The sequence below is a fragment of the Pogona vitticeps genome, chromosome 6 (assembly GCF_051106095.1).
Source record: "Pogona vitticeps strain Pit_001003342236 chromosome 6, PviZW2.1, whole genome shotgun sequence".
Classification (NCBI taxonomy): Eukaryota; Metazoa; Chordata; class Lepidosauria; order Squamata; family Agamidae; genus Pogona; species Pogona vitticeps.
Window position 1 is genome coordinate 60,455,474 of NC_135788.1, and position 27,158 is coordinate 60,482,631.

The 27,158-nt window shown below is 43.2% G+C and overlaps 1 protein-coding gene and 1 long non-coding RNA gene across 2 annotated transcripts in view; one reads left to right on the forward strand and one right to left on the reverse strand.

Moving 5' to 3' along the window:
* LOC144583534 (uncharacterized) overlaps positions 1-18,773 on the reverse strand; it is a 252,631-nt gene extending 233,858 nt beyond the window's left edge. Inside the window, exon 1 of the long non-coding RNA XR_013537357.1 lies at positions 17,499-18,773. This is a non-coding gene — a long non-coding RNA (uncharacterized LOC144583534). The remainder of the gene's footprint in view (positions 1-17,498) is intronic.
* LOC110090022 (uncharacterized) overlaps positions 1-27,158 on the forward strand; it is a 306,902-nt gene that overhangs the window by 88,608 nt on the left and 191,136 nt on the right. The window lies entirely within an intron of this gene.

The following is a 27,158-nucleotide window of genomic DNA, read 5'->3' on the forward strand; positions in this document are numbered from 1 at the left end:
GCAGCCTTCATTGTTTTTGCTGCTGCTGCTGCTACATGATACTTAATATTCCCTCTTATTAGTGTTGTTGGTATCCAGTGTGTTTGGTATCAGAGTCTGGCAAACTGTCTCCATGATGTTAAGCATATTTGCTCAGCCAGCAGACTAAATTACTGGAGTATAATAGAGGTAGAGGAAATTATTGGATCATCCAGTGCCACCTGCTGGTCATGTTAACACATTTCAATGTTTTACATAACAGGCCAATTTCGTCTATGCACATATCAGAATTCTAGGAGGTTCTAGAAGGTTTTTTTTTTTTTTTTTTTGCTCTCTTTGCTTTCACACTTGACTGTCAGCCCTGAAAGAGAATCTTTTCCAAGGCAATATTATTGTACAGTTACCTTGCTTCCAAACTCAACTGGGGAGCTGGCCGATCTTTTTGCAGTGACTTTTAGTATACAGGTGTTCAAACTTAATTTGAGAAGCATAATGTATATTTTCAGGGTTCTTTTTTCTACACCCCATTCTACAAACACACACACACCAAACTAAAGAACATTCTCCACCAAAGACCAAATAATACTGTTCCAATTATTTATTGTTAAATACAGTGAGGCTGTATGTGCAAACATGGAAGATTCAAAATACTATTCATAAAATTAATAGATAACATACGGGTCACTGGTCCCCAACCTTGGGTAACTCAGGTGTTCTTGGACTGCAACTCCAAGAAGTTTTCACAATTAGTTGTGCTGGCTGGGGTTTCTGGGAGTTGCAGTTGAAGAACACCTGGGTTACCCAAAGTTGGCAATGACTGTTTTAGTTAAATAAATACAGTAAACAAGAGGGTAAATGCATCCAGGAAAATTCCATTAGGAAATGTATCATCTCCACCTCTGAACACCAGCAGATGCTCTGTTCACACCATATTGGCTCATAGTTTAGAGATATAGGTATTGGTATTTGTATACGAATACAAATATCCCCGCGCAGCTGGATTTAATCCTTTGAGGCCAGACTGTTCACTCATGTGTTCACCAGTAGTGGCAGCCTCACTTATCCTTCCAATCACTCCTGGAGCCCCCCTCTCTTGGTCACTTGGTAGCTGTGCAGGGAGACTCGTCCTCGTTCCCCCTGCCTGGAGTGGCTAGCCGAGCAGGAAGAGAGCGGGGCTCCGGGAGTAATTGGAAGGATGAGTGGACATGTGAGTGGACCCTCGTTAAGTCCAGCTGTGTGGAGATATTTGTATATCTCTTGTCATTGTGTCTTTGGGCCTCTTTCAACTGCAAGGAATTCAGTCTACCTTGAGTTAAAAGCCATCTCAGCTCATGTGGACCAAAAAAAAAAAGACAGGAATTGAGTACAAAAGGGTCTTAGCTGCCCAAGAAACCATTTCCTCCCTTCACAGTTCAGTAGGATATCAGTGAAGCCAGTTTTAAGGCTATCTTAAGCAAAAAATGAAAGGGCTGCTTTCTGAACAATGGTACTTACAGATTAAAGTATGTCTTTAATTGGCCGGTGAGAGTGGGAGACCAATGGGCCACAGCATGGGCAGACTCGGCAGCTTCCACACACCCCTTGGAATTTGTCCACAAGAAAATTGTGTCAACATTATGTTGGAGGTGTAAAAAAGAGAAGGGGACGTACCTACATATGTGGAGGTTATGTGAAATAAGAAAGAAAGAATGGAATTTAATTTTTAAAGAAATATCCGAAATAATTGGATTAAATATTCAAATGTCTCCATTAATGGCTTTACTGAATGTGATTAAGAAAGATCAATTGTTGAAAGAAAATAAGGATTTAATAGTAATAATGATTATGGTTGCAAGATTAATTTTTGCAAGAAACTGGAGAAATGATAATTTAGTTTAAAGGAATGGTATAGAGAATTATGGGATATGGCAATTAATGATAAACTGACATGTGATATGAAAATAAGGCCAATTGAAAAATAATGATTTTAAGAAAATATGGAATGTATTTTTGGAATATGTATTTCGGAGAGAGAAGGGGTATACACCAAGGGAAGAAACAATGAAATTTTGGAGAGAAAATGGACTGAATTAAGTTTAATGCTAGTCCTGAAGGTGATGGGGGAACTTGTGAAATTGTATCTTATTGTTTTGTATTATTTTTTATAGTTTTTTGTGTGGTAGTAGGTAGTATTAATAAAAATTTAAAAAATTAAAAAAAATTCTGTCCACAAGGGCAAAATGGCAGGTAGGCAACATGTAGAGGAAGATGTGCAGCCTTCTCAGTGAGGGTCTACCTTTGGCCGGTCAAGTGCCAAAGCATAGCAATTGCAAGAGTTCCATCCACATTGGTGACGGAGTCAGGGTCTAAAAAGGTTCCAAACCTTCAACACCCGGGGAAGGAAACTATAAAAGAGAGGGAGGATCCCAGACTGGGGATGAGGAACAGAGGAAGAAACTGAAAGATGTACATTTGGGATAGTTCCCTGGACTGGTCCCTCAACCCATGGCACCCTGGTGTCCCCTCTTATTTTGCCCACACATCATCTGCACATCCTTGTCTCACCGCAGAGTTCAAAGCTCAAAGGCACAACAAGGTCCGAGGAACCAGAGTATTGGGCATCCCTGCAGAGAAATTTCCCATTAGTCCCCCTGAGCTGCTGCCAGTCTGCCCACTCAGCTACAACATTGGCTGAGGCAGTGTTGGTTTCAGTGGTTCTGCCAGTTGGAGAAAAGCTTTTGATCCGAGAAAGCTACCTGATTATTTGTTATTTCAGGAACTGGGGGGTGATATCCAACCAATAACTACCTGGGCTGTTGTTTGAAAACTACACTTCCAATGAGTATAAGCTGAGAAAAAGCACTTCCAGCAATTGATACCTCCTGCACTTGCATGGAAACCTGAAATTTATTCCAGGCTACAAGTAGCAAAAGGCAGTTGTGGGCAATCCTGATATTCTGGTTTAATTAACTCTTGCCCTTCCCTTTTTGTTATTCAATTGCTGTCTGTAGGGATGTGAGATCATAGAGACCCCAGATGAAGACCTAACAGATTTCACCAAATGCCTTCAAATATGCCAGCAGAAGATAGAAAAGAAAGCCATGCAGGTAATGCTAGCAGCAATTTAACAAGTATATGTTTGTTTGTCCAGTGGCATTTGGGCTGCTGTAGCAATTGGATATACTTAAAAGAGTATCTTGTTGTGACTTATTTTGTAACATGCCTAAGGAATATTTATATTTTCCTGAATAAAATTACACCATGTGGCCATTGGCTTGACACAGAAAACCAAACAAACATCAGCTGTCAAGAAAATGCTTCTTTCTGTTGGGTACTAATTAACCTAAAAGGCTGCTGAAGAATAAGTTGAGGCTAGTCTTCTGTTCATATATCAGCTATGAGTCTTTTTCACTTTAAAACATTGTCACTTCACACCTTGTTTTGCGGCATTTGGGAAATCATAGGACTGGGAGCTAGACAGCAGGATTTTTATCCCTGTTGGTTCTGCTGGACCTCTCAGTGACTTTCTATACAATAAACCTTTTTCTGGAGCACCTTTCTGGGATGCGTGTTGGAGATAATGTTTTACAGTGGCTCCAATCCTTCCTGGACGGCCAGACTCAAAAGGTGGTGTTGAAGGAATCCAGTTCAACGCCCTGGCCATTGGTCTGTGGTGACCCTCAGAGTTCAGTCCTGTTCCCCATGCTGTTCAGTGTCTACACGATACCAGTGGGAGAGGTTGTCTAGAGTTTTGGCGTTCAGTGCCATCAGTATGTTGATGAAACTTAACTCTCAGTCTCTTCTTTCCATCTGATTCCAAGGAATCTTTTCTGTGCTTAGATCAGTGCCTGTTGTCAACGATGAACTGGATGAGGGCCAAGAAACTGAAACTTAACCCAGACAAGACAGAGGTGCTCCTGGTTGGTCAACAAGGCAAATCAGGGGTAGGGGTTCAGCCTATACTGGATGTGGTTACACTCCCCCTGAAAAGTCAGCTTCACAGCTTGATAGTACTCCTAGACTCAACCCTGAGCTTAGATACACAGGTTTCAGTGGTGGCCAGGAGTGTACTTGCACAGTTAAAGCTGGTGCACCAGTTCCTTGAGATCTTCAAACTGGCCATTGATGAAACATACCCTAGTTACATCCCATATAGATTACTGCAAAACTCTCTGGGTGGGTTGCCTTTGAAAAGTGTTTGGAAACTTCAGCTGCTTTAAAACACTGGTTATAGGGAGCATGTTGTTCCCTTGTTACAACAGCCTCACTGACTGCCAGTCTGTTTCTGGGCCAGATTCAATGTGCTGATTGTTACCTATAAGGCTCTATGTGACTGATGTCCAGGCTGTGTGAAGGATCTTATCACCCCATATGAGCCATCTTGGTTTTTAAGATCTTCTGGAGAGGTCTTTCTCTTGGTTCCCCCACCTTTCCAAGCTCATTTGGTGAAGACACAACTGAGGGCCTTCTCAGTGGCTGCTCCCAGGCTTTGGAATGCATGTCCCAGATAAGCCAGGTTGGCCCCCTTTCTTTTGTCCTTTCATTATCAGGCAAAGACTTTCCTCTTCAGGCAGGCTTTTAAGCAGTAAATATGTCAGGAATGCTGGTTTTTAACTTGCAGATGTCCGAGCAGGTATATATAAGCCAGAACGTACCCATTCTAGAATTCAGATGATTCTGTGCTATAGAACTCCAATATATGCCATACTGCCTCACTTTTAGCAAGACATCACTGAAGGATGATGCCAAGCAATCACTGGCCTTTGCCTGTCTTCTTCTGATGCATTTGCAGCTCTTGCAGCTTTACAGTCTGATTCATTCCTTCTTTTGCTCTAGGTCCTTCTGTGCTGTACAAGACACTATTGACCAAAGGGCGATTTTCCAACCTCCTTCTGAAGCAGTTTATAAAGTCAGCTGATAAATTCCTTTGCAGAAAAGAATGGTTCATTTTGCTTATTTCTGAGGCTATTTAAGGATGAATTATAGCATTCAGCCTACTCTTTTGATGCATGTTATTTGTATTTATGAAGGCAAGTGTTTTCATAGAGCCATTTTCCTTTGTCAGTTCCTTCTGTTGAACACCAATGTTATTTTATGCACTGTCCTGTATTTAAGATGTATCTTGCATAGATGGCATTTCTGGAAAAAAAGTAGTTCAGTAAATTGTCCTTTTGCATACAGTATCACATATGCATGTACTGTATGTGGTTTCTCATTGAACAGCTTTTTTTTTTACTATTATAGGGAATTCACTTGTAAGGATAGCACAACTTCAGCAGGTTGAAATAAATTTACCAAAGTGCTACTACCTTGTGCAGTATGATTACTGTGAATGTATTGGTTGTTAGATCACACAAAGGTCTCCCAAAACATTTATAAAACTTCACTATTAAAATGAGAACAGTGGGAGCTACAGAACCTGCTATTTGCATTTCAGCAAGACATCTTTCAGCATACACTGTAAATCTTAAAATGCTTTGATCTTGCTGTCATTTTGCTAATAATGCAATGCATTCTTAGGTCTAGTGATGGATATTGCATTCCACAAATATCAGAGCTTTGAAGCTTAATAAGGCTAACAGTAACAGTAGGGGAAGAGGTGAAGCATCTCTTATACGGGTAGTAATTGTGTTGAATATATTCCACAATACACAGTGTAACATTTCTATTCAATTATATCATCACATTTCTGTATTGTAATGGCAGCTGTGGATAACAGCTTTCAACTCTTGGTGAACATGCTGCCTTTCCAAAGATACAAATAATGGAAAGGAAAGAGTGGCTTTAAACAGAAGTGCAGCTTATTTCTTGATGCTTCTCTTCATTCCATCAGGTGAATTGCTCCAAAATGTGCCAGCAAATCAAAAAACATTTTCCTTTTTTCCCCTCTTCACTTTGACCTTTTTGTATATTGTCCATAAGAGGTTTGATTCAGATTTACCATTATGTTGGTGTACCTAAAAATAGTACTGTTCAGTGTGAAGCCTGTGTGTAACTCTGGTACTCATTTGTGTTGTGTTCCTTAAAAGTAAACTTTCAGAATTTGTTTTCTACCATAAACACAGTATTATAAAAATCCTTGAAACTGTGCACATAAATATGTAGTGGTGCCTCGCAAGACAAGCGCCCCGTTTAACGACGAAATCGCATCATGATGAACTTTTCGATCGCAAAAGCGATCGCTTTACGATGTTTTAAATGGGTTTTTTTCACTTTGCGATGATTGGTTCCCTGCCTCGGGAACCAATTTTCACAAACCGACAATTTTTGGCCAGCTGATCGGAGGTTCCAAAATGGCTGCCAGGTAAAAAAAATGGCTCCCTGTTCCTTTCTGGTACAGATTCCTCACTGCACGCGCAGCGAAAATGGCCACGCTATGGAGGATCTTTGCTGGACTGTGAGTTTCAAGCCCATAATCGGGTTTTAATGTGTTTCTATGGGCTTTTTTATTTCACATTACGACAATTTCGTTCTACAGCGATTTCGCTGGAACGAATTAATGTCGTAATGCGAGACACCACTGTACATACAACGTGAAGATGAAATTCTCTAATTCTATTTTTTGCCCTAATTTGGTAAATAGGAAAGCCAGTTAACATTCCATACACTGGGGAGGAGTATACTTTTAAAGGTCAGATCATGCTTCCACACTATTAGAAAGCAGGCCAGGTAGGTGGGACTCGTTAGCCCTGGAAGGCAGCCCATCTAGGAGAAGGAAAACTTCGATTTTAAACTTCCACTGCCTTGTGGCTATATCCACTTACGGAAAAGGCTTCAGGAGATAACCTTGAGGCAAAATCCAGAACTGGAGTCCCGTAGGCAGTTCATGTCATTCTGGCAACTTCTGCGACATTGCTGGAACCAGTTGTATTGGCTCTTGCCTTTCCATTGGACCATTTCAGTGACGTGGAGAGGGGGGATTTGCTGCTTGGCTAACAGCCTATCCTCCACATTATTTTACCCAGGCTTCGTGCTCTGGAGAGGACACTCCAGCTTTGCATACAGCGTTGAAACAACACGGGAAGTAGCAGTTACCGGTTATAAGTCTTTGCTCAATTGGCGTAGAGCATGACACCAGGGGCTACTTCTGACGGTGGGAGAGGTCATTGCACCTCACTAGGTAGATACCTCCCGCCTTAAGCTGGGCAGCCCCCAGCCAGTAAGGTGCTACCTCGCCATGGTCTGTTAACTTCACAGGGTGCGTGGGGTTTAGGGTGAAACCCGACAAGCAGATCGATAACCGTGCACCGTGCAACAATTGTAAGAAAACTTCTGCCCTAAATCTGGGCACTTAGAATGTACGGACAATGACCACTGGCTTTTCTGATTACGACTTTCCTGATGACCTGCAAGAAATAGACGATGTGCGCAAGACAGCTATCATTGACATGAAACTGAGTAGACTGAAGATGGACATTGTTGCCCTGCAAGAGACAAGATTGCCAGACTCTGGATCTGTCAAAGAAAAAAACTTCTCTTTCTTCTGGCAGGGAAAACCATCAAATGAGACCAGGGAATATGGTGTTGGCTTTACAGTCAGAAATACTCTGCTGAGATGCATTGTTCCACCTATTGTGGGGAGTGAAAGAATCCTGTCTCTGCAGCTCCACTCATCAGCAGGACCAGTCACCCTCATTAATGCATATGCACCAACACTGTCATCCACTACAGAAGTGAAAGACAAATTCTATGACGATCTGGCAGCTACTATCAAAAAAGTCCCTGAAAGAGAGGCACTGTTCATTCTTGGAGACTTTAATGCTAGAGCTGGTGCTGATCTCAATTCTTGGCCCACTTGTCTAGGCCGTTTTGGCATTGGAAAGATGAACAAAAATGGCCAACGCTTGCTGGAGTTCTGCTGTTATTATCGTCTTTGTGTCAGCAACACATTCTTTAATACGAAGCTTCAACACAGAGTTTCCTGGAGACATCCAAGATCCAAGCATTGTCATCAGCTCGATTTTATCCTCACTAGATGTTCTAGCCTTCCTAGTATTACGACCACATGCAGTTACCAGAGTGCTGATTGCGATACTGATCACTCCCTGGTGTGTAGTAGAGTAAAACTGCGAACAAAGTCATTGTATCACATGAAAAAGGAAGGAAGAACACGTATTGACATCAGCAAGACTCGCGATCAATGAAAAGTGAAGGAATTTGCCCAAGCCCTTGAGGAAACCCTTCCAGGTCCAGCTAATGTAAATGCACCCGACTGATGGGAACATTTCAAGAACGCTGTGTATAACACCACCCTGTCCACCTTTGGCAAGAAGACCAAAAAGATGGCTGACTGGTTCGAAGCCCATTTGGAGGATTTAATGCCAACCATCAAGGATAAGAGAAGAGCTCTAGCAGCATACAAAGCCTGTCCTAGCGAGTACAACTTGCAAGCTCTTTGAGCTGCTAGTAGCCAAGTCCAACAGGCTGCCAGAAGATGCTCCAATGATTATTGGCTTCAGCTCTGGTCTCAAATACAGATAGCAGCGGACACAGATAACATCAAAGGAATGTATGATGGTATCAAGCAGGCCTTAGGTCCAATACAGAAGAAATCTGCTCCCTTGAAGTCTGCTACAGGTGTGATCATCCAGGACCGAGCACAGCAGATGGAACGCTGGGTGCAGCACTACTCTGAGCTATATTCCAGAGAGAATGTAGTAGCTGAAGAAGCATTAAATAACATTGAGTGCCTGCCTATCTTGGACGAGCTGGACAGCGAACCAACCTTAGCAGAAATAAAAGCGGCCTTGGATTCCCTCGCCTCCGGCAAGGCACCTGGAAGGGACGACATCCCTGTTGAAGTGCTGAAATGCTGTAAGGAGATCATCACCACCGAACTGTATGAAGTCTTTTGTCTCTGCTGGAGGGAAGGTGGAGTACCACAGGACATGAAGGATGCAAACATTGTCACATTGTACAAGAACAAAGGAGACAGGGGCGACTGCAGTAACTACTGTGGCATCTCTCTTATTAGCGTTGTAGGGAAGCTACTTGCCCGTGTTGTCCTGAAGAGGCTCCAGGTGCTTGCAGACAGAGTCTATCCAGAATCACAGTGTGGATATTGAGCTAATAGATCCACCACTGACATGGTATTCTCCCTCCGACAGTTGCAGGAGAAATGCAGGGAACAACAGCCATTCTTAGTGGCCTTCATAGACCTTACAAAAGCATTTGACTTGGTTAGCAGGGATGGCCTTTTTAAAATACTTCCCAATTGGATGTTCACCTCGTCTCCTTAACATCATCAGGTCCTTCCATGATGGAATGAAAGGCACTGTAGTTTTTGATGGCTCAACATTAGATCCCTTTGACATCCAAAGCGGAGTGAAACAGGGCTGTGTCCTCACATCAACCCTGTTTGGGATCTTTTTTGCTGTCATGCTGAAGCATGCCTTTGGAACTGCAACAGAAGGTGTCTATCTCCGGACTAGATCAGACGGAAAGCTCTTTAATCTCTCTAGATTGAGAGCAAAGACCAAAGTCCAACTGAAATGCATGTGGGACTTCCTCTTCGCAGATGATGCAGCTGTTGTTGCCCACTCTGCTGAAGACCTCCAACAACTCATGAATCGTTTCAGCAAGGCCTGCCAAGACTTTGGACTAACAATCAGCCTGAAGAAAACACAAGTCATGGCCCAGGGCGTGAATTCACCTCCCTGTATTACCATCTCCACACAAGAATTGGAGGTTGTTCATGACTTTGTGTAGTTTGGCTCAACGATCTCTGACACTCTCTCTAGATGTCGAGCTGGATAAATGCATTGGCAAAGCAGCTACCATGTTCTCTAGACTCACAAAGAGAGTATGGCTCAATAAGAAGCTGACGGCACATACCAAGATCCAGGTCTATAGAGCCTGTGTCCTGAGCACACTCCTGTACTGCAATGGGTCCTGGACACTTTGTGCCCGGCAGGAGAGGAAGCTGAACACCTTCCATATGCGTTGCCTCCGACAGATTTTTGGTATCACCTGGCAGGACAAAGTTCCAAATAGAGTAGTCCTAGAACGAGCTGGAATTTTCAGCATGCATACATTACTGAAACAACGTTGGCTTGGGCACGCCGTGAGAATGGCTGATGGTCGGATTCCAAACGATCTCCTCTATGGAGAATTAGTGCAGGGAAATCGCCCCAGAGGGAGACCACAGCTGCGATACAAGGACATCTGCAAGTGGGATCTGAAGGCCTTAGGAATAGACCTCAACAGATGGGAAACTCTGACATCTGAGAGTTCAGCCTGGAGGCAGGCGTTGCATCACGGCCTCTCCCATTTTGAAGAGACCCTTGTCCAGCAGGCTGAGGCAAAGAGGAAGTCACAAAAGCAGCAAAACCAGGGAGCTGGACAGGGGACAGATTGGATTTGTCTTCAGTGTGGAAGAGATTATCACTCTCGAATTGGCCTTCTCAGCCTCACTAGACACTGTTCCAAGTCCTCCATACAGAGCATGCTACCATAGTCTCTCGAGACTGAAGGATGCCTACTATTATCATTTTGGAATTCTCATCCTAGAACCTCAGTTATCTGTGGTCCTCACCCCCTCTTGACATCTCTTTATTAAAACAAATTATTCTGATTGATATAACAATAGTTAACAGCCAACCATGGTATCCTTCTGGGTTATCTCTCTGGGATGGGACTTGGACACACTGTTTTCCAGTGGCTCCGATCTTTCCTGTAGGAGAGAACCCAGAGGGTAGTACTAGGGGACTCCAGTTAGACAATAGACCATTTGCCTGCCGTGGTTCAGTTTTGCCCCCTATGCCATTTAACATCTCCATGAAACTGCTGGGAGAGGTTGTTTCAGAGTTCAGCATCACCAATATGCGGAGGAGACCCAGCTCTGTCTCTCCTTTCCATTTAAATCTGAGAAAGCTTTTTCAGTTCTAGATCAGTGCCTCATGACAATCATAGACTGGATGAGGGTGAATAAACTGAAACTTAATCCAGACAAGACAGAAGTGCTCCTTGTCAGTCGAAAACCAGATCAAGGAAAAGGGTTGCAGCCTGTGCTTGATGGGGTTACGCTCCCTCTGAAAACACAAGTTCACCGCTTTGGGGTATTCCTGTACAGTGGTGCCTCGCATAACGAGAGCACCGTTTAACGATGAATTCGCATAGTGATCTGTTTTTTGAGATCGCTAATGCGATCGCATACCGATGGTTCCAATGGGCAAAAATCGCTTTGCGACTATTGGTAAGTGTTTCGCTTACCGATCTTTGCATAGCGATGTCGGGGGAACAGCTGTTCGGCGGTTCCAAAATGACCACCGGAAGACCCAAAAAGGCCGCGCGCAGCGTTTTCGCGCCCTGCCCTCGCTTACCAAGGGCGCAAAAATGCCTGCGCTATGGAGGAACATCGCTGAATGGTGAGTTTGGGGCCCATTGGAACGCATTAAATGAAGTTTAATGCATTCCAATGGGTTTTTCTATTCCATTTAGCGATGTTTCAGAATAGCGGATTAACCTCATTATGCGGATTAACCTCACTATGTGGGGCACCATTGTATTCATATCTGTGCCTGGATGCTCAGGTTTCAGCAGTGGCCAGGAATGCCTTCGCACAGTTAAAACTAGTGTGCCAGCTGCACCCATTTCTTGCGAGGCCTGATCTGACCATGGTGACACATACCTTAGTTACCTCTCGCCTGGATAATTGTAACATGCTGTACATGAGGCTGCCTTTGAAAAGTATTTGGGAACTCCAGTGGGTCCAAAATGCTGTAGCAAGCTTGCTAACTGGGATTGGTTATAGGGAAACTATGTGGGCCTTTTATCAACTTTGCCCAGTTTCCTGGATAAGAAATGCCTAATAACAGTAATACACACATTGATGATCTCAAAAATAGACTACTGTAATGTTTTCTGTATACGACTACCATTGAAAAAGTATAGAAACTTCAGCAGGTCCAAAATGTGACTGCCAAATTGATTCCTGGGACCAGTAAAATTTATCACATATCTCCAGTCTTGACTCACCTACACTGGTTCCCTGTTACTTTCTCTGCTCAATTCAAGATGCTGATAAAGCCCTTAATGTTTTAAGGCCTCAATACTTGTCAGAACATATCTCCCAGAAAACAGCTACCCATTTCACATGCTCCTCCCAATCCACATTGTTAAAAATGGTCACACCAAGGGAGGCTAAAACCATGACAACGAGGAACCAGGCCTTCTCATTGGTGGACCCTATTCTGTGGAATTAACTTCCAACTGAGGTGAGCCACACTCCATCGCTCCGGATATGTAGGAAACTGGTAAAGAGAACTCTGTAAGGCAGGCTTTAAGAACATATCCCCAGATGATGTCAATATTAATATTTAAATTTAGATTATTATTATTTTGCTAACTATGTTTGAGTTGACATATTGGCATATTGATTATGTTGGTATTTTGGGATGGAGCTGAGAGGTTGTGGGGTTTTGTGTTTTTTGTAGTAGGTATTCACTAATGGAGTGATATTCAAACCAAGCTAAACCAAACCAAACCAATCCTCAAACCAAACGAAATGCACAATGTTGCCACATGTAGCCTGGCAATAGCTGCCTTCTTTCTTCTCTGTATGCTTTCTCACCTGCTGCATGTAGTCCCAGTCTTGCACTCACAGATTTTTAAAAAAAACCTTTAGGGAAGTTGGAATGGTGATGAACAAACCCTAAACTAGAGTAGTTGACCGATGAGAACTTAGCTGAAGCTAGAAACCTCATAGCAATTTGATATGGATAAAAAATACTTGTTGCTTACTTTTACATTAGGATTATATCTACCCTTGATTTTGGAGTTACACCGACAGTCATTTCTGAGAAATCAGCATGTTATGTAATTTGATGCTGTGTTCATTTCTGTAGAACCACACTACCCTAAAAGAGCAGTTTTTATTTAGCATATGTTTGACACATCTTTATACAATATGTTTTGTATAAGTAAAATTTGAGGCACATTGAATTAATGAAGTGCCATAACCAAGGAACATGTAGATATCTAAATGTCATTGAACTACACCTCTCAGCATTCTGGGCCACTTCCCGTGCTGGCTAGGATTGACAGACATTTCAGTTGAACAATATCTGGATGGCCAAAATTTTTCTCCTCTTCTTTACATACACTAGCTCAGAGAAAAAGCTGACAAATGGTATTTCTCAGCTGCATCCTGGGGATGTAGCGGGTGGCATCATTCTTCATTCCTGATTTTCATTGCGAGCCACGCTGTTTATAAGGAATAACACTTCTCAGTGCTGTATTTTGTCACTGCTATCCTAACAAATTAAATCCTCCCCCGTCATGCAATAAAGATGGTTCAGGTTGGAAAAATACCATCATAGAGATTGAAATAAAAGGACATGAAGAGGAGAGAAAAATCCTTTGTGAAAGCACCAAGTGACCTGGAACACAAGCATGTAAAGATTAATGGAATCGGTGAGGTGACAATGAAATTGATTGAAGGCTATCATCTCTGATACGGTGACAAAGTAACACCTATTCTCTTGAAAGCTTTTCCTTCCCATAGAGAGTCAGGAGAGTGGAGTTGTAAGCCAGCAGTGTGCACTGCTTCTCATTATACGTATGAGTTTGCTAGAAAACTAAAGGGTAAGAGCTTTCATGTAGATCTTTTTAGGAGTAAAGCCAATCCAGAAAGCAATAAAAAAGCAATTGTATTTCAAATGTTTGGAATATTAAAAGAATAATTAAAGTTAAGTTCCGCTGGTGAAAATGTGGAGACATTGCATTAGAGGGAATAGAAGGTTTCAAAATCACCATTTGTTTGTCTGCTTATTTAAAGAACAAGATTGTATGGAGAGGACTTAACCTCTGAGGAATTTATTTACAAATAGGAAGAAGGAGTTTGACTATCTTTAAAAGGTCACAAAATGTTTCAGGCAGCTTGAGTTGGCATCCCATTAGTGTCACAGGTGCTACTGAATTTAGTAAAAGATAAGAATGCCTTTAAAATGTCCTTGAAAGCAGGTAAAACACTGCATAGAAATTTTAAAAATACAAAATTAACCAAAGAAGAAAAAGGTGTTATAAGGATGAGATGAACACCCTTCTGTTTACACAGACATTTTAAAAACTTTATGTAGCCTTGCCCATTCTGCTTTTAAAGCAAAGTGTGCTATTTATATACTACCCTATAGCACTGGGTGTTTACAATTTGATTATGAAGGATACACATTGCGCCCCTTCCCTTGCAAGATGGGTATTCCATTTGCTGATCTTGGAAGAATGGAAGGCTGACTCAAGTCAGTTGCCAGAGATCTTCAGGATTTAATTGCAGTCATGAACTTAGTCTTGACTGCAGTACTGCAGTTTCACCACTGCACCATGTGGCTCCTATTCTTGAAACCTATTCTTAGCTCTGTGGGCTTATCTACATTTACATTTGCCCCCCAATAAGCTGCCTTCTAAATGGATTCAATTTAAAATTGTGTGACTATTTGAAACACTGTTTGTGTTCCCACCTGGGAGATGGCCAGCAGCAGCAGTCCCTATGTGGGGTTCTGCGTTTGTATCTCTTCCCCCTTCCCCCAAAAAGCAGAGAGGCATGTCAATAATAAATAATAAAAGATATATATATTACCTCCTTGATATATATACAGTGGTGCCTCGCTTAACGAGTGCCCCGTTTAACGACGAATCCGTATACTGATGCGGATTTTGCGATCGCTTTTGCGATCGCATTGCGATGTTGACTATGGGAAAAAATTGCTTTGCAATTTTTCCCCATAGCCCAATTTTCCCCCAGCTTAGCGGCGGGAGCTTTGAAGCCCCGCCGCTCAGCTGGGGGAAAATGCTGGTGGTGGCCTCGGAAGGACCCTTCCGAAGGGTCCTTCCGAAGCCGCTGCCTGCATTCCCCTTCGGAAGGGGCATTTTCCCCCAGCTCAGCGCGAGCCCCGCCGCTCAGCTGGGGGAAAATGTCGGCGGTGGGCAGCGGCCTCGGAAGGACCCCAAAGCCACCGCCGACCACTGACATTTGCCTTCCGAGCTCCCAAAGGGTCCCCCTCCGACATTGGAGAAAGCCCTTTGAGAGCTCGGAAGGCTTTCAGTGGTGGCGGGGACAGGGTAGGGTGGATCCGGATGGCTTCCAGGCAAAGCACTGGAAGCCGTCCGGACCCCCCCATCCTGCCGCCGCCGCCACCGCTTGGAGCCGCCCCGCACCCGGTTTCCCAGCCATGCTCGGACTCCCGGGAGTCCGAGCATGGCTGGGATAGGCAGGCGCAGGGTGGCTCCCGGTGGCAGAGGCCAAACATGGCTGGGATAGGCAGGCGCAGGGCGGCTCCCGGTGGCGGAGGCAGGGTGGGGGGGTCCAGATGCCTTCCAGGCGAAGCACTGGAAGGCATCCGGACCCCCACACACACCCTACTGCCGCTACTACCGCTTGGAGCCGCTGGCTGGCAGGCCCTTCGGAGCGGCCGCAGGGGGAGGGTTCCCCTGTCATCATTCCGAAGCGCTCTGGCCGGCACTTGGGAACGGCAGCAGGGGAGCCTTCCCCCGCAGCCGCTCCGAAGCGCCGGCTGGCATTTTCTCGGCAGGCCCTTCGGAGCAGCCGGAGGGGAAGGGTTCCCCCGCCATCGTTCCGAAGCGCCCCAGCCAGCCAGCTGTGTGAAAATGGGGGCTTTTCCTCCCAAAGGCCCCATTTTCACACAGCTGATCGGCGGTTCCAAAATGGCCGCCCGCGCTGCCCTCGCTTACCGAGGTGGCGAAAATGGCGGCCCTATGGAGGAAACCTCACATAGCGGTGAGTTTTCACCCCATAGAAATGCATTAAACTATGTTTAATGCGTTTCTGTGGGGTTTTCCCTCCCGCATTGCGATGTTTCCGTATAGCGACGAATAATCCGGAATGGATTAATGTCGCTATGTGGGGCACCACTGTATTACCTCTTTCAAAAGGGCCTCCTGGTTAGATTTTATATATATAAATTGTCATCAGGACCCACAGTTGATATTATTTCAGTTAAAGCCGAAATGTCATAAGTGTTGGTGCCAGGCGAATATCCCTCGGGAGGGCGTTCCATTGGGGGCAGCAGCCAACAAGGCCCTTTGTCTACAAGCCATCCCTCTTACCTCCTTGAGGGATGGCTCTTTCAAAAGGGCCCCCTGACTAGATCCTAACTCCCGGGTAGGTTAATATGGAAGGAGGTGGTCCTTCAGGTATCCATGGCCCAAGCCATTTAGGGCTTTGTATGTCAAAACAAGCACTTTGAATTGGGCCCGGGCAGCAACTGGTAGCCAATGTAATTTAAACAGAATCAGCTTGATGTGTCCCCTGCGGCCCCATCACTCACCAGCCACGCAGCTCGATTCTGGATCAGTTGCAGTTGCCAGACCATCTTCAAAGGCAGCCCCACATAGAGCGCATTGCAGTAATCTATACAGGATGTTAGCAGTGCATGCGTAACTGTCATAAGACTCTGCTCGTCCAGGTAGGGCCGTAGCTGGTATAATTTGCACAGTTGAAGGAAGGCGCCCTGGCCACCAAGTCCACCCCCAGGTTGTGGACCCTTTCCCTTAGGGGGAGTGTAACCCCATTCAGGGCAGGGAAATGGCCCTCCAGCCTGTTTGGCAAAGCACCCATTCAGCACAGAAACCGCCTCACCTGGATTGGTGGAAAACGAGCGCTAGAGCTGGGTGTCATCAGCATATTGCTGACTCCTCAGTCCAAAACTCCTGATGACCTTTCCCAGCGGTTCCATGTAGATGTTAAACAGTGTGGGGGACAGTATCGAGCCCTGAGGAACACCATGACATAAACACCATGGGGCAGTGCAATTTTTCCCCAGCATCACCTTCTGGACACAGGAAGGAGCGGAACCACTGTAAAGCAGTTCTCCCATCTCCCAACCCAGCCAGCCTATCCTGAAGGACACCATGGTCAGTGGTGTCGAAAGCCGCTGAGAGGTCCAGGAGTATCAACAGGGTCACACTCCCCCATCTCTCTCCCAGCAGAGCTCATCATACAGGGTGACCAAGGCAGTGTACGTACCAAAAACAGATTGAAATGGATCCAGAAAATCCTAGTCTGCATTCTGATTGGGATGTGCTTCTCTCCCAATCTCTTTCTCCTTCTAGCCCTCTCCTTTATGTAGTGGTCCCCAACCGTTTTGACATTGCAGACCTGTTGGGGGAGGATGGGGACATGTGTGTGGAAGGTGGGGTACCCCTGCGCATGCATGAAGGGGTGGAGGGCACTTGCACAGGCATGCATGCAATTGCATGGATGCGCAAAAGGGTGGGGGTGCACATGCGGGCACTTGCACACATGCGCAAAGTCTCTGCGGGGGGAGTGCATGTGGAGTGGGTGGAAGATCTATCTCTACGGCCCAGGCCACAGACTGGCACCAGGCCGCGGACCAGGGGTTGAGGCCGCTTGCCTTTATGCCCCTTCAGTATCTATCTCTCTCAGAGCGCTTGGTTTCCCTTTTGCCATCATGGCTGCCTACTGATGGAGTCCTCCCCTTCTGTCCTCCTCCCAGAGACCAGCAAAAGCATTCTTAAAGGGACAGAAGCAGCCAAGCTTTTTATAGACAACTTTGCAAGCACACTTCCTTCCTTCCTTCCTTCCTTCCTTCCTTCCTTCCTTCCTTCCTTCCTTCCTTCCTTCCTTCCTTCCTTTCTTCCTTCCTTCCTTCCTTCCTTCCTTCTCTCTCACCATCTGTAGCTCGTTATCCCAAGGCACAATTTGCAGCAACAGGCATGTACATAATGCAAAAATTAATAAAATAAATTGAGTTTCACATGTGTACTACTTTAAACTATCTTGCAGAACTGTATTTTAGCTTGCCTTCCACCTACAGTATAAAACACACTTTCCTGGCAAAGTAATCTGGGCTTGCGTTTGCATAATAGAGACACTCTTTTAAACATTGATTCATTTGAACATAAATGTGTTTCATAAACCAGTTCTTTTGCCAGTGTAATCACAGTCTGTGTTGCTTTTTTTTCCTGGTGTGTTGTTAGCTGTTAATTTACAGTTTGTGTTTTGTTTTGTATTTAAATTGGTTTTATACTTATTTCTTATAAACAGCCCAAAGAACTTTGTATTAGCGCAGAACCAGCATTAATAAATTAGATAAATGTTGAAAAATAAATGAAAGAAAAAGAGAAATACAACAGAGAGCTCATATTTGAAGACAAGAAATGTAGTAGCATGGCTAAAGTGACCTGTTACACAAATAAATTAAGTATTTTGAGAATATTTTTCCAAAGACTCAATGGCAGGGGCCCTGTGAGCCTTAGGATCCTTTCCAGCTTTCCAATTCTGTGACTGTATGACATCCCCCCTATCAGATATCATATTGATAAAACAAAGCCTTAAAAAATTGTGATTTACGGTGGTCAGATATTTAAAAAGTTTTAATACCTGAAGTATGCAGCTCTGCCCTCAATATCACAGCAAGCAGGGAAGCAGAATAAAGATGAATATGATAGCTTGTAAGAGTTTAAAGAATTTTTTATTTGAAAAAAGTGTTTCTTAATAAGAAAAGCATTGATAATAATATACATTATTCCTCTATCTGGCTGCTTTGCAATGGTTGCCCGTCCATTTCTGCGTTGACTTCAAAGTGTTAATGATTACATATAAAGCCCTAAACCAGGGGTCTCAAACATGCGGCCTGGGGGCCATTTGCGGCACCCCAGATGATAGTTTGTGGCCCTCGCCTTGCCTGCCCCCCCAAAGCGCCCACACATCCTCTGCTGTCAAGAGTAAAAAAAAAGCCTTACCTTGCTCGCCGGCTCTCTCCCAAGACAGCGCCTCTTGCACCCTCCATCCAGAACTGCAGCCTGTCAGCCAGCCCACCTGTCTGTCGGCTTAAGGAAACTCCTGGGCAGCTTCCTCGGGCTCTTGCTCCGCTTGACAGAAAATCTGATGTGGCCCAGCCTCACCCAGACCCCCAGGTAAATTGAGTTTAAAACCCCTGCCCTAAACGATTTGGGACCTCAATATTTGGCAGATCGTCTTCTCCCACCCAGATCTACCCGGATCACCCGACATAGCCAGCAGGGACGGCTGAGGGGTCTGATGTCGAGGGAGGCCCGGAAGGAAAAAACAAGAAACTGAGTCTTCTCGGCGGTAGCCCCTCGGCTGTGGAACACCCTCCCTACCAAAATTTGGCTGTCACCCTCACTGGGCATTCAAAAGCCAGTTGAAAACTTGGCTATTCAAGCAGGACTTCCCTTCAGTCAATTAAGTGACTCTTCGTATTTCTTTTCTTTTGATTCATGCCATCTTGGAACTGTTTACTTTAAATTAATTGTTAAAATTGTAAAGTTACGATATATATTTTATATCGCCTTGTTTTGACTACGTAGAACTGTGTATATTTTAAATTGTTTTTATCATGTATGTTGTGAGCTGCCCAGAGTAGAATATGTCTAGATGACTGGCATATAAATAAACAAACAAATAAATAAATAAAAAAATAAAAATAAATAAATAAAAATATCTTTGCTCTGTCTCTTTTTAACTCCCTTCATCAATACATATATCTCTAACTGTACAACTAATACCATCTTCATTACTAAACTATTTACACAAGAATACAAAAAATCTGCTGTACCAAATAGATTTTTTAAAACGTTTTATTTATATGCTGCATTTCTTCCAACAACGGACCCAAAGCGACTCACAACATTAAAATTCATACAATTTAAAAATACAATAAGTTAAATATTGACTGTGTGGACCACAACAAACTATGGCAAGTTCTTAAAGAAATGGGAGTGCCTGACCACCTTATCTATCTACTGAGAAACTTATATGTGGGACAGGAAGCAACAGTTAGAACTGGATATGGAACAACTGATTGGTTCAAAATTGGGAAAGGAGTACGACAAGGCTGTATATTGTCCCCCAGCTTATTCAACTTATATGCAGAATACATCATGCGAAAGGCTGGACTGGATGAATCCCAAGCCGGAATTAAGAATGCCGGAAGAAATATCAACAGCCTCCGATATGCAGATGACACCACTCTGATGGCAGAAAGTGAGGAGGAATTAAAGAACCTTGTAATGAGGGTGAAAGAGGAGAGCGCAAAAAACGGTCTGAAACTCAACATCAAAAAAACTAAGATCATGGCCACTGGTCCCATCACGTCCTGGCAAATAGAAGGGGAAGATATGGAGGCAGTGACAGATTTTATTTTCCTGGGCTCCATGATCACTGCAGATGGAGACAGCAGCCACGAAATTAAAAGACACCTGCTTCTTGGGAGGAAAGCGATTACAAATCTTGACAGCATCTTAAAAAGCAGAGACATCACCTTGCCAACAAAAGTCCGAATAGTCAAAGCTATGGTTTTTCCTGTCGTGATGTATGGAAGTGAGAGCTGGACCATAAAGAAAGCTGACCGCCGAAGAATTGATGCCTTTGAATTGTGGTGCTGGAGGAGACTCTTGAGAATCCCCTGGACTGCAAGGAGAACAAACCTATCAATTCTAAAGGAAATCAACCCTGAGTGCTCACTGGAAGGACAGATCCTGAAGCTGAAGCTCCAGTACTTTGGCCATCTAATGAGAAGAAAAGACTCCCTGGAAAAGACCCTGATGTTGGGAAAGTGTGATGGCAAGAGGAGAAGGGGACGACCGAGGATGAGATGGCTGGACAGTGTCTGCGAAGCAACCAACATGAATTCGACACAACTCCGGGAGGCAGTAGAAGATAGGAGGGCCTGGCGTGCTCTGGTCCATGGGGTCACGAAGAGTCGGACACGACTAAACGACTAAACGACGACGAAATATTAAAAGATAAATTAAACAATATGTGATTTAAAATACGATTAACAGATTAAAACATGAAAACATAAAAGATTAAAGTTTCTGCTAAAATCGGGTTCAGGGATTTTAAATTACATTTAAACATGTTGTTTAAGACGCTTCTAAACTGGTTTAAATTAGTTGTGCCTTATTATGTGTAATCAGCTTGTGTTCCTCTATGTTTAGCGCTTGTTACAGGCATAATCTGGGGTGGCCGCCATATGAACACTTAAGAAAATGTCCATCATAATGAAAATTTGTGTATATAGCCACATTCTGTTGTTCCTTGTGTTATATTTGTACATAAATATGACCTTTCCTCTTCGTCCTTTTGGCAGAAGTTGTAGCCCCATCCTAGGCATATCTCTCACATTGACAGTGCAGGCTTTCCTCCCTTCTGGAGGAGCTGATTGTGACTCTGATCATCAGCTTCTTATAGCAAAACTAAAGCTTAAACTGAAGAAAGTAGGAAAAACCACTGGGCTAGTCAGGTATAATCTAAACCAAATCCCTTATGAATACACAGTGGAAGTAAAGAACAGATTTAAAGAACTCGATTTGGTGGACAGAGTGCCTGAAGAACTAAGGATGGAGGCTTGTAACACTCTACAGGAGGCAGCAACAAAAAACATCCCAAAGAAAAAGAAATGCAAGAAAGCAAAGTGGCTGTCCAAGGAGGCCTTACAAATAGCAGAGAAGAGAAACAAAATGCAAGGGAGAAAGGGAAAGTTACAGAAAATGGAATGCAGATTTCCAACTAATAGCAAAGAGAGACAAGAGGGCATTCTTAAATGAGCAGTGCAAAGAATAGAGGAAAAGAATAGAAAGGGAAAAACCAGAGATCTGTTCAGGAAAATTGGAGATATTAAAGGAACCTTTTGTGAAAAGATGGAAATGATAAAGGACAAAAATGGGAGGGACCTCACAGAAGCAGAAGACATCAAGAATAGGTGGCAAGAATACACAGAGGAATTATACAAGAAAGATATAGATGTCCCGGACAACCCAGATAGTGTGGTTGCTGACCTTGATCCAGACTACATGTAGAGTGAAGTCAAGTGGGCTTTATAAAGCATGGCTAACATCAAGGCTGGTGGAGGTGATGGCATTCCAGTTGAACTATTTAAAATCTTTAAAAATGATGCTGTTAAGATGCTACACTCAATATGCCAGCAAGTTTGGAAAACTCAGCAGTGGTCAGAGGATTGGAAAAGATCAGTCTACATCCCAATCCCAAAGAAGGGCAGTGCCAAAGAATGCTCCAACTATTGTACAATTCTACTCATTTCGTACGCTAGCAAGATTATGCTCAAAATCCTCCAAAGCAGGCTTCAGCAGTATATGGAGCGAGAACTCCCAGAAGTACAAGCTGGATTTTGAAGTGGCAGAGAAACTAGATACCAAATTGCTAACATGCGCTGGATTATGGAGAAAGCTAGAGAATTCCAGAGAAACATTTACTTCTGCTTCATTGACTATGCAAAAGACTTTGACTGTGTGGACCACAGCAAACTATGGCAAGTCCTTAAAGAAATGGGAGCACCTGACCACCTTATATATCTCCTGATAAACCTGTCTGTTCTGAAACCTTTAATGGCATTTACAAACTACAACAACACAAGCAAAATGGGAGAAATATAATTGCACAAATTTCACAAATTAGGAGCGAGAAGCAGGAGACAATTTCAGAATTGCAGATAAGAAACCTGCAACAATAGCAGTCGGGGAATTACATTCATCAGTCATGAAAATAGAAATTGACTGAAGAATTGGAAAAATTAGAGATCCAAGGTTCAAAAAAAAATTAAGACGTGAGAATGAGCAGGACATTGAAACAGTATATGAACCAGGGTGTGAGGAGTCTCCTGAGAATCTTATATGTGGGACAGGAAGCAACAGTTAGAACTGAATATGGAACAACTGATTGGTTTAAAATTGGGAAACGAGTACGACAAGGCTGTATATTGTCCCCCTGCTTATTTAACTTATATGCTGAAAGCATCATGCGAAAGGCTGGACTGGAGGAATCTGAAGCCAGAATCAAGATTGCCAGAACAAATATAAACAACCTCCGATATGCAGATGATACCACTCTGATGGCAGAAAGTGAGGAGGAATTAAGGAACCTTGTAATGAGTGTGAAAGAGGAGAGTGCAAAAAACAGTCTGAAACTCAACATCAAAAAAACTAAGATCATGGCCACTGGTCCCATCACCTCCTGGCAAATAGAAGGGGAAGATGTGGAGGCTGTGACAGATTTTACTTTACTGGGCTCCATGATCACTGCAGATGGTGACAGCAGCCATGAAATAAACGATGCCTGCTTCTTAAGTGGAAAGTGATAACAAACCTAGACAGTATCTTAAAAAGCAGAGACATCACCTTGCCGACAACGGTCCACATAGTCAAAGCTATGGTTTTTCCAGTAGTGATGTATGGAAGTGAGAGCTGGACAATAAAGAAAGCTGACCACCGAAGAATTGATGCTTTTGAATTGTGGTGCTCTTGAGAGTCCCCTGGCCTGCAAGGAGATCAAACCTATCCATTCTAAAGGAAATCAACCCTGAGTGCTCACTGGAAGGACAAATCCTGAAGCTGAGGCTCCAATACATTGGCCATCTCATGAGAAGAGAAGACTCCCTGGAAAAGACTGTGATGTTGGGAAACTGTGAAGGCAAGAGGAGAAGGGGACGACCGAGGATGAGATGGCTGGACAGTGTCTGCGAAGCAACCAACATGAATTTGACACAACTACGGGAGGCAGTGGAAGATAGGAGGGCCTGGTGTACTCTGGTCCATGGGGTCACGAAGAGTCGGACACGACTAAATGACTAAACAACAACAAGCCCATGCACCACCCTTGTGTAAAGAACTCCACTGGCTATTCGTCCACTCTCCAGTGCTGTTCATATATCTTGCCTTTATCTGAAATATATTTCCTCTTTTTGGGGGGGGTTTACCATTAGACAGAGTGAGGCAGGTTTCAAATTTTGGATGGCATTGAAACCTAAGCAAATTATTAGTTATTTCAAAGTTTCTGATTTATTGCTAGGAAGGGAGATTCTCTGCCAAAAATATCACAATACCTTATGAATATCTTAAGGCACTGTGCACCTTGATTTGAGGTATGAATAGTGCCATTTATTGCTTTACCATAGACAGCAAAATGCTCAGGCATGCACTCTTCTTCTCTGGACACATCCCTACTAGTGACCTTTGCTTACCCAGACCTGCCCCTGGAAAGTTGTCTGCTCCCCCAAACACCATCTACCCGCTTCCTGTACCTTAAGGTTCTACTAAGGATGGAACAAGCACTGCAAATTTCTCATCCTCAAACAAAAACAACAAAGAAAGGGTTTCAAAACAATGCATGAACCCATGAGAAAAATGGCAACCACTATAAGATGTTTCACTGCTATGTGAAAGCAAAAAGACAGGATTTTTTTAATAGCAAAGTTTATATTTCACATAAAAATAGAATGCTTGCAGCATACAGTACAAGTGCAGTGGTACCTTGACTTACGAACTTGATTCGTATTGGGACGGTGTTCATAAGTCGAAACATTCGTAAGTCAAAGCACCATTTCCCATAGGAATGCATTGAAAACCATTTAATCCGTATCTGCTATTTTTTGTTCTTAGGTAGAGGCATTAGTTCCCATAGGAACTAATGCAAAGCTGGTTAATACATACTCTACCACTAGGTGGAGGATTTTTCTTCTTCTTTTGACCTAAGATGAACTTAGGTCAAAAAAAGGGCAGGAAGGGAGGGAGGGGGAGGAGAGAACACCTTCTAAACAAAAACCTTTTTTAAAAAGCAGCTTTTAAGCAAGAACAAGCCAAGACAAGCACCTTTTAGATTTAAAAGGGCAGGAAAGGAGGGAGGGGAGGAGGGAACACGTTCTAAACAGAAAACCTTTTTTAAAAAGCAGTTTTTCAACAAGAACAAGCCAAGCACCTTTTAGATAAAAAAGGGCAGGAAAGGAGGGAGGGGGAGGGAACAATGGGGAAGGAAGGAAGGAAGGAAGGAAGGAAGGAAGGAAGGAAGGAAGGAAGGAAGGAAGGAAGGAAGGAAGAAAGAAAGAAAGAAAGAAAGAAAGAAAGAAAGAAAGAAAGAAAGAAAGAAAGAAAGAAAGAAAGAAAGAAAGAAAGAAAGAAAGAAAGAAAGAAAGAAAGAAAGAAAGAAAGAAAGAAGGTCATCACTGGGGCACACAGACCCCTCAGACAAAGGTTTGTGCTTTTAAGCACAAAAAGAGAGAGGACAGAGAGAGAGGAGACAGTTGGGGGGGAGAGTTTGGAGGTGAAAACACAATTTTAACCAACACATTTTAACAACATTTTTAAACCAAGCAACTTTTAAACAAAACACATTTTAACATGAAACAAGCAACTTTTAAAACAAGCAACCCACCCACCAACACTTTTTAAAACAAAAGAGAGGTGACTTAGCTTTCATCGTCTTCTGGAGGACATCACTGTGAGGTAGAGGTCCCCTCCTCTGGGACATCTTCTCCAGGGGGTCCCTGTCGCTGTCTCTTCGCTGCAGGCTCCATCCGGGTGAAAAATCTGTCCAGTTTTGTCTGTTTTGTCCTGTGCTGAAGAATCTTCCTGAAGTGGCTAACCACGTTGTCATTCATCATGTCCAAAATTCTTCCTGTCACAGTCCTGTTTGGGTGGTGACTCTCAAAGAAGTCCTGGCACTTGGTCCACATCTGGCAGATGGATTTTATCTCCTCACTGGTAACCTGCGGTGCCCCTTCCTCTTCCTCAGTGGAATGCTCCTCCACAAGAGCCTTCTGCTGCTCACTTTGCAGTTCTGCAAGTTCTAACCCTAACCGTAACCCTAACCTGACAAATCTGTTGAAAGCACTATGTGCATAGTATTTCCATAAATAATATATGGAGGAAGTATTTTATATTTGAGAATTGGGACTTAGGGAGTACTGTCGAGTTATAGATGAGGCACACTGCATCTCCTTGTCAGAATTTATGTCAGCTGACATCTGGAGCACCCGCTCTCTCTCTCTCTCTCTCTCTCTCCTTCTCACATATCATCTGTCTGTCTGTCTGTCTGTCTGTCTGTCTGTCTGTCTGTCTGTCTGTCTGTCTGTCTGTCTGTCTATCTATCTATCTATCTATCTATCTATCTATCTATCTATCTATCTATCTATCTATCCTGAATTATTTAAATTATTTATATACATCCTTTCTCCCCATAGGGGACCCAAGGCAGCTCATAACAAATAAAAGATGAAATGTTTAAACAATATATAAACATCAAAGTTAAAAAAACAACTAGACATACATTAGGATTAAAGCAATCAAGTATAAAAACAATGTTAAAACATTTTAAACCTGTAAGTTAAAAACATTTAAATAGCCACCTGATGTCAGGAAAGGAAGGGTAGATTTTGCTTTCCATTCCATAAATACCTCTATACTTCTATGTGGCAATGGTTACATTACAGGTGAATGGTTAAGTTCCTGGAGACCATTCTGGTGGAGTTAAATCTGTTCCTTATACTGGGTTACTTTGGCCATGACGAGTTAAATCTTCTCCTGTCAACATTACCACACTCACATTTGTTTCTTGGGCACGGTGGTGTGACTTAATACAAGCTATTGATTGCTTTTTATGTCTTCCTTTATGAGAAAGAGAGAGAAAATATTACATATATAGAATATAGTGCAAAACATTCCATAATGCAAGCTACTTCTACTCCTGTGCAAACATCCTCTTGGATTTTATTGGAAGCTTTTGCATATCCCCTTAACCAAGGGTTAAATGTGGCTTGTGAGCCATTGGTCATCCCCTGCCAGGTCAAAATATGGCCCACAGCCTCCTCATACCTCATTTTAAAATATTTTAAAACCTGTTTTTAAAATATTTTTTGCATGTTGTTCAGAAAGTCCCCTTGTACCTTTTAGGGTCTGGTATCACTCACTGAATTGGAATAACTGGCTGCTGAGCTACAGTTTAACAGTTTGAATCCCATCTCTTTCTTTTGGAAGCTGGGCCAGCTCAGAATACCTGAATCAAATTATCCATTCAGTCATATCCAACCCTTGGCGATTCCATGAGCCAGCTCCCTCCACGATTTCCAATCTTGAACAGCGTCTTTCAGTTGCTTTATATTTTGGTCAGTTTCTGCTTTGATTACATCCAACCAATGTGTTCTTTGGCGTCCTCATCATCTTTAACCACTGACCATTCTGATATAACATCTTTCTCCAATGAAGTTGATCACATGATGTGGCTGAAATAACTAAGTCTAAGTTTTCTTATTTTGCCTTTAAATGACATGTCCAGTTTTATGTGCTTCTGCACTTCTTTATTCGTTACCTTGCAGTCCATGGAATGTGCAAGAGCCTCCTCCAACACAATAACTCAAAAGAATCAATTTTCCTTCTGTCCATCTTCTTTGTCATCCAACTTTCACAGCTAT